This window comes from Nuphar pumila, chromosome 7 (assembly GCF_984573655.1).
Source record: "Nuphar pumila chromosome 7, dmNupPumi1.hap1.1, whole genome shotgun sequence".
NCBI classification, from domain to species: Eukaryota; Viridiplantae; Streptophyta; class Magnoliopsida; order Nymphaeales; family Nymphaeaceae; genus Nuphar; species Nuphar pumila.
In genome coordinates, this window is record NC_143255.1 from 91666054 (window position 1) to 91676616 (window position 10563).

Consider the following 10563-nt stretch of genomic DNA (forward strand, 5'->3'; position numbering starts at 1 on the left):
TATATGTGTACGAGTACACATATTTTAACACCCTCCCTCAATCTTTGCGGGAAAACGAAAAGATTGAAAAAAGGGCAAGACTCCAAGAGGCTTTGGTAAAGATGCTATTGAAACTTGAAAATGCCTTCCTCCAATTGCCTTCTAATGGTGAACACATTTCCCGATCCATCCAGGGTACTTCTTTTTATCTTATCTTTAAGATCTTGTGGAATAACAACAAAGAACAAGTAAAAAAGGTCTTTGCACTTTACTCAAATGAAACATTTCTAACAAGGTGCAAAATTATAACTTATGCATAGAAATTTAAAGCACAGGATAGGATAATTACTTTAGCATGAAAAGAAAATTTAGAAAACCAAGGTTTCAAAATCATATATCATGTTAGTGGGCGGAAATAAATTGCAAAAATGCATAAGGCCCAACATTGGACAAACACAACCCTATAATGGGGAATAACACAATGGTCCACTAAAGGACACCACAAGAAGCCTACGAAGAAGCATAAGTTATATAAACTTCATTGAATGAGGGCCTAAAAGGCCAAAATGAGCATATGCATATACTATCATGAAATGAATCAATACTTAAAAGAAACATTAATGAACATGCTTCAAACATATAGAAAGACAAGGGTTATTGATTTTATCAATTCCTTTGAAAGCGATTTTAAGAGGGAAATGCTTCAAGAGCATAAAAAGAGTGTATGAAGCACAAGATTTCAAAAAGATTTTAAATTCATTTAAGAGGCAAAATAAATAGTGTTATTTGAGTAGAGAACCTCACACTTTTAGGAAAATCTCACTCAAATGACAAAAAAACTCATTTTGCATATCAAAAAGTGGTCAAAAAACCATAAACATTTAATATATAGATTAAATGCCAAAATATTGATTTGATTTTAAAATATGCATATCAAATATATGATTCACTTGTAAAAAGAAAGCAAAAAATGAATGTAATTTCATAACTTTCAACAATAGTTTATCCACTATAAGCAACTACCTCATTAGTCCTCCAAATCCCATAAATCAAGTGTATAAGCTACTAGATCAAGAATATAAATATAATGTCATTAAAGGTCAAATGACACACACAAAGGTGTGCAAAAGAACCTCTTGTCTACATGTAATAATACTTGAAATGAGTGCATCAACGATAAGAACAAGAGAATACACGCCAACATGGATCAAAACCATCTCTTGTCTACGTAAAAATACACTCAAGACCAAATATGTTCAGCTACTAGAACAAGAATATCAAGCCAACCATGGGCTAAAAACACAATACATCTCTTGTCTACATAAAATGACACTTGAATTGAGTGAAAGAAGTCAACCATGGGCATACATCTCAGCGACTAGAACAAGGACACAAATGCCAACATGGACTAAAATCACACGCTATGGTGTGAATCATCGTGTTTTGTCTACATATAATAACACTCAAGACAAGTGTGTTCAGCTACTAGACCAAGAGAACAAAGGCCAACAAAGGGCTACCAACACACAAAGGTGTAATAAAATTTTTGTCTACATATGATGACACTTAGATATGAGTTATAAAAGGAGAAGACTTTTGAGGCAATAAAACTTGTAATGACAAACATATAAATAAAACCTTGAATCAATAGAACAATATTTTTCAAAAAAGAATACCCATATTTTAGAATAAACTATGTAAAAGTATCTTCAACAAGATACTACAACCGATAGAACAATATTTTTTAGAATAAATGTGTGAACATACGCACACCAAGAACACTTGTGCACAAAAGCACGAAATCACAAATGTGCAAATGCACTCATAAGTTTCATAAACAATAAAAGGTTGGACAATAATCCCTACAACCTTGATTTTAATATACCTTAAAACATTTAAGGTTTCAAAACACCATATTTTCATCACATATATAAATAAGAGCATCCATAAGATCAATGACCAAAATCAAACGAGTGACACTAATAATTAGAGATCATATACCAAATCATTCTAGAGTCCCAAGGTGCCCATAACTCACCTCAACCACCATCTATAATATGGCAAGTGGACAATCTAAAATGACATAACACAAGGTGCCCATAACTCACCTTAACAATTATCTCTAATACAACAATAGGGTCATAAAAAGGGATTGATGCATCATATACCTTGTGATGGATAGAAGATAAATGCCATAAAAGGGCAATGAACTCTTAGGGAAAACATTTTCCAAATATGTGATTTTACAAAGAGGGCCGACTCAAAGGTGCAACATAATTAATCACAACAATATGCCATATAACAATAATGTTGCAGATATATGAAATTATGTTCAATCATGATCATTATAAAAAGACTTAATAAATACAACATGAAATATTTAAGCTATGTCATGTGTGAGAAAGGAATTGGAATAATCCAAGAAACAAATCAAGCCTTTATAATTTGCAATTATATGTATACCAAGATGTAAAATGGCAATAATCTTAAATGTGCAAATTTAGGACAACATGTACCAAGATATTGCGGAAGCATTTATAATGATAAAGGAAACAATCTTACAAGTCCATTAAGGGATCAAAACAAACACAAGCCTTAAAAAAGGCAATAAAAACATCTCTTTATTGAAAAGAGAGTACCATGTGAAAATGTCTATGAATAGACAATACACATATAAGTATAAATATTTTATAAAAGAAGTGTACGAAGACACTCTTACAATCACTTGAACAAAATACGCAAAAAGCGTAATAAAGACAAACATGCAATAATGCATGTATTTCATAAAAAGGAACAAATGTTTGAGTCTTTCTCAAGCTTTAATTATGCAATTATATGCTTGATAAATGCAATTTAAGACAAAGAAGACCATATTATGGCCAATATAGGCATCCTTAGAGATACAATCAAGAGGTTTTGAAACCTTATGTGAAAAATACAAACAAACATGTTTATAAAGTTGCATCATTAGAAGAAAAAACAAAAATTAATGAAATCTTTTATACCAAAGGATGCAATAGATACACTATGCATTCTATATAGTGTGAAAAGATTTTTAAAAGATCTTTCCTAATGAACACAATGGTTCATACAACATATTTATCATAAATAATTTTTTTTAATTCTTTAAATAAACCAAAACCATTGAGAGACTTTTAGGAGTTCATAAATATTTATCATTAACAAGAACTACTTAGGGTTCATAAAAAAGTAAACTACAAAGATTTAGATGTGAGAAATTCTCATACAAGAATTATATCAAACATTTAGCAAAGATCATTAACTTATACAAGAATTATACAAGTTATCACAAAAAAATGCACTAAAAACCATACACAAGAGTTTTTAAGCAAAGATTATTAATTTAGCAAGAAATTATATAAAAAGTTAACTTATAGGTTAATCACGAAATTCTTATAAAAAAATCATAAATCTCACATAATTGAAAAACAATTTTGCAAAACATAAATTACTATTATATGCGATGAGGAATCGATAAATATATAACCAAGAATTATAATAAACAAATTTACCAAATTTAAAAGAAGATATTTTAAAATATACGAACACGCGAAATGTGAAAGGAAATGATTCAACTATCAAAAACACTAAATGTGCAAGAAAAATAGTTTCATAATGCATAATATGTTAAGAAAAGAGATACATATCGAAAACTTCTAAAAAGGAGAGGAACAATGAATACTTCACCATTTCTTGAGCACCACGCTTTCCGTTACACCAAGAGATAATTCCATCATAACCTTACTCTGATACCATGTAAAGAAGCGGCTTTGAATATATTGGGTTCAATAATGAACCAATACACATGCACATGGAGTGCGAATATACCCACTAAAAGGAAAACACAAGCACATAATGTGCTAACACATAAACCCACAAAGGGGCAAAAATGCCTATAAGGCATAAGTTATTATCATTGAAGAAAATAAGGGTGTAACACCCATTACATGGAGCAAAAGCTCCTTATTGGAGTGAAGAATACAAAGGGGAAAGCCCCTATTTATAAGCACAAAAAGGGACCACCTTTGGGGCTCCCAAAGGAGACGTTGGAGAGCCCCCAATGGTCACATTTGTGACCGTTGGGGGCTCCCAACGTCTCTATTGGGAGGCCCCCAATATGGTACGAATACGAAAAACAAAAATAAAAAAACAGAAAATAAAAGAAATATTACAATGACAAATTACAACAATACCCTTAAGGGTATTTTAGGAAGAGAATATATATATATATATATATATATATATATACATTTAAGGATTATATTTCAACATACATATATGTGTACGAGTACACATATTTTAACAATCACATGGCACAAAAATGTGTGCATTAAGCACCTGATCACCCTCCATATTGGCAAAGGGCCTGGCAGGTGTGGGGCTCAAGACCTGATGGAAGGCGATCAGGTGCTTAATACACAAAAATTGTGCCATGTGATTGCACCTAATTCGGACTCCCTTTATGTGCCTTTTTTTTCCAAGATGCAATATGGTTCAATTTTACAGATATTTATGTTTTCTTTCATGACCAAATCTAATTTTAGCCCTCCCATCTGGTAAGGGCAACTAGTGAATGTCACCAAGTTGACGGGACATTGCAAGTTTGAAACTCATGGGTGGCATTCCTTGTTGCAAGGTTGAAGCATGGGGCAGGGGGGATGTCAGGGGTTTTACCAACCGGAGGCCAGCCAATGTTGGGTCGGTGATGGGTGTTTCCTTGGTCTATCAAAAAAAACAAATTTAATTTTATGGTTTTTACCTGCGTTGTACTTTTCTATCACTGGTGCATCTTTTTGTCAATAATAAGGTCCATGGAAACCATATTAGATTCTTCTCTCCCAAAAAAAAAAAAAACGTTAGACAAAGAAAACGAAGAGGTCCTTTGTATCCTGACTATTAGGACATCATTGATGTTACCGTTAAAAGAGTTTGGTATGTGGCACGTGATGGCTCTTATCATCCCCCCGACGCTCTGATTTTGTTTCTTGAAGCGTCACTGGATTTTGTACTATTGGTAAGATCTATTAAGCAACCAAACTGGAAACATTCTGTATTAAAATTGTCAAAATGGCTGCTATAATAGAAGTTACAATTCCTTTGTGTTGCTGATGCTTTTGTTTAATGTGGTCGCTCTAACGGGATAAGCGTTTCACCATGGGGATGTGTTTCTGTAATTTTCATTCTGCTAGATATTTCTGCATACCAGAAGTCTCAATTTTTCAGTCCAACCCTAGGATCAATGTTATCAGTATGCGCATTGTATTGGCAGAAATTCGATAAGCCGTAGGCCTGAATAGGCTATTTTTTAATAAATGTAAAAAATACCAAAAAATACTTTTTTATATTATTTTAATGGTTGGTTCTTGGGGCCCTATTTTGTAGACGGGATGGAATCGTCCATGAGACGATTGTGCCCCCCAGCTGGGGTTGTCTCTCATTTGCAAAGAACCAGGATGCGGACAAAGTGGGCCATCTTCAGCCCATTTTCTCCCAAAAATTTGGGACGCAAGAGTTGGACCTGCATCCAAGGATTCAAGCGTGGCATCCAGGCATGCAAACGCTCCCGAGAGCCTAATTGTTTCAATGACTGAGAAAAGAAGGTCCTTTTATAAGAAAGGGCACTAGATGCAAAAGTAGGAAATATGAATATGAAATAAGAGTTCCTCTTTTGAAAATTCCCATCTCACATCAGGGGATCGTTTGTTTGTCAAGGGTGAGGTAATTGAGAGCAGATCAGGTGATCCGTAGTGATTTGACATCTTCACCGTCCATTGCTTCATCCCACGATGACCCCACGGTCTTCACCTAATCTGCTCTCGAGGAATTGCCTATTTTCTTTTGAAAATGAGTTATTTTCTCACAAAACAGGGGTGAAACAAACTGGTGTTAAATACAATTTTTTTCATAGTTTTATAAAAATTATAAAAAGAGATGTTCACCGTTTTTGGCATTTCTACATAGATGCCAAAACTTTTGGTTTTTATGTATCTCCGCCTGACCTTTGACCCACCTAACTAAATGTCTAGATTACTCCTCTCTTTTTTTTATATATAAAGACGAACCCTGTCCAAGAACCAGATCACTTAATGAGCTTGACGTTCTGCAAAGTAAATCCTGAGCGGGGCCATCGACAAACAAAACCCTTACCAAAGGAAGCAGATCAGGTCAGGTTGAACATGAGCCTTTTTGCTCATGCCGACATCGTGGCCGTCTGTTTGCATTTTGGATGAATGCAACGTGGTTTTGTTGACTTTTGACCTTTTTAAAATGCAAATAGGATGGCCACGATGTCGGCATGAGCAAAAAACGCTCATGTTCAGCATGACCTGATCTGCTTCCCTTACCGAAAGCCCACTAGTTGAATGCATCCAAACACCTGGTAGAGTCGAAACTGGTTTGGAGTCACATCACTTTCTCCCAGGCTTGTTGCCACCCCAGCAACTCGAGCGGGTGTGATTGTCGCAAAATATTAATGAAAAAAAAGCTAAAGTGATTCAAGCCGATTATTAATAATTGGCTGGTTTAGGCCAATCTAATTCAATTATAACAATATTGGTTTTAAGTATTAACCGCTTGGGATAGGGACACAACAGGCTTCATTCTTTTCTAGGTCCCACCAGCTAAAGCAGGATTTTCCCTTGTCAAATATCAAAGACAAAAACTAAAAAAAAAGGGCATTTTTTATGCAGCGTCACTTATCTCCACCGCTCATCTCGTTATTTCTCGAGATGGGTGGTACCAACCAATGTTGTCAGTATAGGCCTGAATCATTTTTAATAAATGTAAAAAAAATTGTTTTGGGATGAAGGCGTAGTTGTTGTTGTTGTTGTAAAAAAAAAGTAATTAAATTTATTTATTTTTTATTATTTTAATATTTTTTTAGCTTATTTAAAACTATTCACTTGAGAATCGCTATCGACCGATTCACCTGAAACATTGGCCAAACGATTCAGGGCTGACATTGGTACCAATTGGATGAACCCCCTTTTTAGAGTCTCTCTCTCTCTCTCTCTCTCTCTCTCTCTCTCTCTCTCTCTCTCTCTCTCTTTGTGTGTGTTGGAGTGAGATGGGCCAGAGGTGGTCCTGCTTTGAAGCTCACATCCTACCTATGTCACCAAGACACATATATTCCACTTGCAAGTTTTATTTTTTTGGAAAAAATAGGATACGTGGACATTTTTAATTTTTAATAAATAAAAACCATTTTTGATATTTTAATATTGAAAAATGATTTTTATTAGACATTTAAAACTATTAAATAATATTAAAATACATCAAGTACATAGGGATGGCAGTGGACCGGGGGAAAGCGGAGCCCCGCCTCACCTCGTTTGGACCGAGGATGAAGGGCATGAAACATGGATGGAGGCGGGGATGAAGGTTAAAATCCATCCTCATGCAGGGATGGAGGCCGGGATGGACTTATGCTTTCCCCCGCCCGTCCCCGTCCCCATCTTGATCCCCGCCTTGCCCCGCCCCATCTCCAATCCTTCTAAGGGATGACACTAAACCGAGAGAATGGGCTCCACCCCACCTCACCCCTGTTTGGACCAGGGATGAAGGACATAAAACGGGGATGGAGGCGGGGTGGAGTTTAAAATCTATCCCCGTGCAGGGATGGAGGTTCGGATTTTGAGACAAGGGGTGGAGACCGTGTCCCCCGCCCTGGTCCATTGCCATCCCTACCAATACGTGCCCGCTATGTCATGGGGACACACACCACCAAAATGTCATCTCTCTGACATAGGTCACATCCATTGTCACATAGGTAACTTTTTGATGCAGATTGAGAGAGCTCAATTTACTTGAAAAATCTATCTTATGCTACTTCTATGCACAAAATTTGAAAAAAACAAGAAAAAACAAAAATATACAAAAAATAAAGAGAAAAATATGAAATTAAAGGAAAAGAGAATGACTGATTTATCTCATTTAACTATGCACCCTTCATTAAATAACAAGTATTTATAAAAAAAAATAAAATTCCAATTTTATTTTTGGATCTTAGATAAATTTAATATTTAAATATAAATATCCAAAAACTAAAATCTAAAATGGGTCCAAATTAATCCTTATAAACTCGGGTTTTCTGTTCCGCTCCCGCATCACTTCTCACTTCTGTACCATACATCTCTACAAAATTTCATAAAAAGGGCATAAACATGATAAAAAAATACTCTCACCCAGTCTACAAATCAACTAGCTCCACTCTTATGTCAATTCTTGAAGCTCTCAATTAACATATGATTTATTTTCATTAATACAATTTTGTCTAGGTGTACCCTCTCTTGTGAAAATGATGTTTTCAGAGTAAGAAGACTTTATTAGAGTTGGTGTTAGAAAATCATGTGCGCCTACATACGTTGAACCACACATCGTAAATTTGTCTTAGGTTCAGGCCCGATTCATGTGGTCTAATCAGGATGGGCCCTGTAGTATCTCAAATGGTATGGAACACTGTGTGGAGAGACCTGCCCTGTCTAAAACTCTATAATGGGTTGATCTGAGACAGAGTTCTAAATACCTTAGGTTATGGTCCCCAAACTTTATATTAAGGCACTCTCTCTTCATAATCCTCATTGTCATAAGAAGATTCAGTCTCTCTCATCAAGTTTAGAGAAAGGAAAAGGGCTAATATACAGATTCTGGAAGATCATACCCGTCAACGATCAACCGGAGCGCTATGGATTCAGGTATTGCTTATACTTTTGGTTTTGTTCTGTTTTGATTTAAACGATTTAGCAAGTGCATGTTATCGATGTTGTTTTAGTTTTCGATAGATTTATAATCCAACAATTGGTATCATAGCTTATGCTCTTGTTTAATCGTTGAAACATATTTCTTTATGTTTCATTTTCTTTCAGCATTGATCTTTTGATCGAATTCAGGAGACGGTCGTTCGACCCTCTTCTTGCACAATTTTTTTGGTCATGTCCGATCTCTACCCATTCTTTTTTTTTATCTGAACGGTGGAGGATCAACCCTTTTTTCGTTTTGGTTCGTTTTTTTAAAAAAAGGGCCTATTGGCCCTTTCATGTTTCAGCAGACCGGGGAGGGTGCCGACTGGGCCTCTGCCTAATCACCCTCGTTGAACGTTGGATGACGCTCGACGGTGGTGGTCCAGGCATCTTGATCACCCATCAAACCCTTTATTCATTTTTTGATTCAGGAAGGGATGTTTGGCCCTTCCATCTCTTCTGGCGACCAGGGTGGAACCATCGACGGGTTTTCGATGGCGCACTCACGACGGAGGTCGGATGGCACCTGACAACAGAGGTTGGGCTTTCGAACTGCCCAAGCCGCCAGTGGGTGATCGGATGTAGGCTGTCGATGGATGGGGCACTCTGTTTGCCCAATCGTCGTCTGATGTCAAAAGCAGACTATGTCCGGCGACAACGGTGAGGCATTTGATTCGCCCCAGCCACTGTTGTGGGGTGAATCAGAGTTCAAGACAACCGACGATCGGCACTTGTTCGGCCTTGCGGTAGGTGTTGAACTAAGATCGACCTCACGACAGTGATGCCAGGCCATTTTTTTGGCCTTCCAGATGGTGGTCGACTCAATTAACCATCACGGGCAGCATCAGGCAGGTTTGGTCGTTAGGGAGCATCAGACTGTGTTCGGCATTCGGTTGTCTATCGGTGGGCATCGGCGTGCGTCTTTGATCCGGGTGGTTCAGGATCAGTGACCATCCACCAGCTTCTTTCGGGTACCAGATATCGACTTGTTTTTTCTGGCTAACAGAGTGCGGCCACACAGTTTTTTTTTTTCTTGGGTGGTGCTAGGTCGGACCTGGGCTTTTGGGCAGCACCAGGCTAGTTTTCCAGCCTTCCGGGTGGTGCGAGGCCGACTTAGGCCCTCTACAAGGGACGCCAGACTACGCTTGACATTCAATTGTGCTCAGGCCGGGACAATGTTGGTAGACCTTGCAGGGCCGATACAGTTTTCTCCATTAGTCCTTTTCGGCTAACCGTCTCAGCCCCGTGTGGGCATTAGGTTTGGTTACCGGACGGTTCAGGGCTGCACAAGGGGGGAGTCATTGATAGGATTAGCTGGTTTGGTCTTTAGCCGACCAACTCAGAGCCGGTTCGACTTTTAGCCAACCGGTTTAGGGCTGGATCGGCATTCAACCAAGCTCAGATCGGCTATTCAATTTTATTCTGGATCCGAGCACTGTTGATCTGGTTCAGTCCTTATGTGGGCGCGAGGACTGGATCAAGTCATATACAGGTCGTGCCTATTCAGACTGAACCCTGTGAATTTCTTTCCCACCTGTATGCAGTGAGTTGGATCTGATCTGATCTGATCTGGGTCAAATCCACTTCTAGACCCATGTACTAAGCCTTAAAAAAAATTAGGATCTTATAGGGCTATTTGGCCTGCATTGGGTCACTGTGGTGGGCCGGTATTCAGTTTGTTTTCGACGCATACATGTTATTATGTTTGCTTTACTTTTCATATGCACTCATCGATAATGTTGATATTGTTTCTGATTCTGGGTTTGGTATTTTAAATTGAATTAATTGAATCGACATGTTACCAAAGTAACCTCTGTTGTTTAGG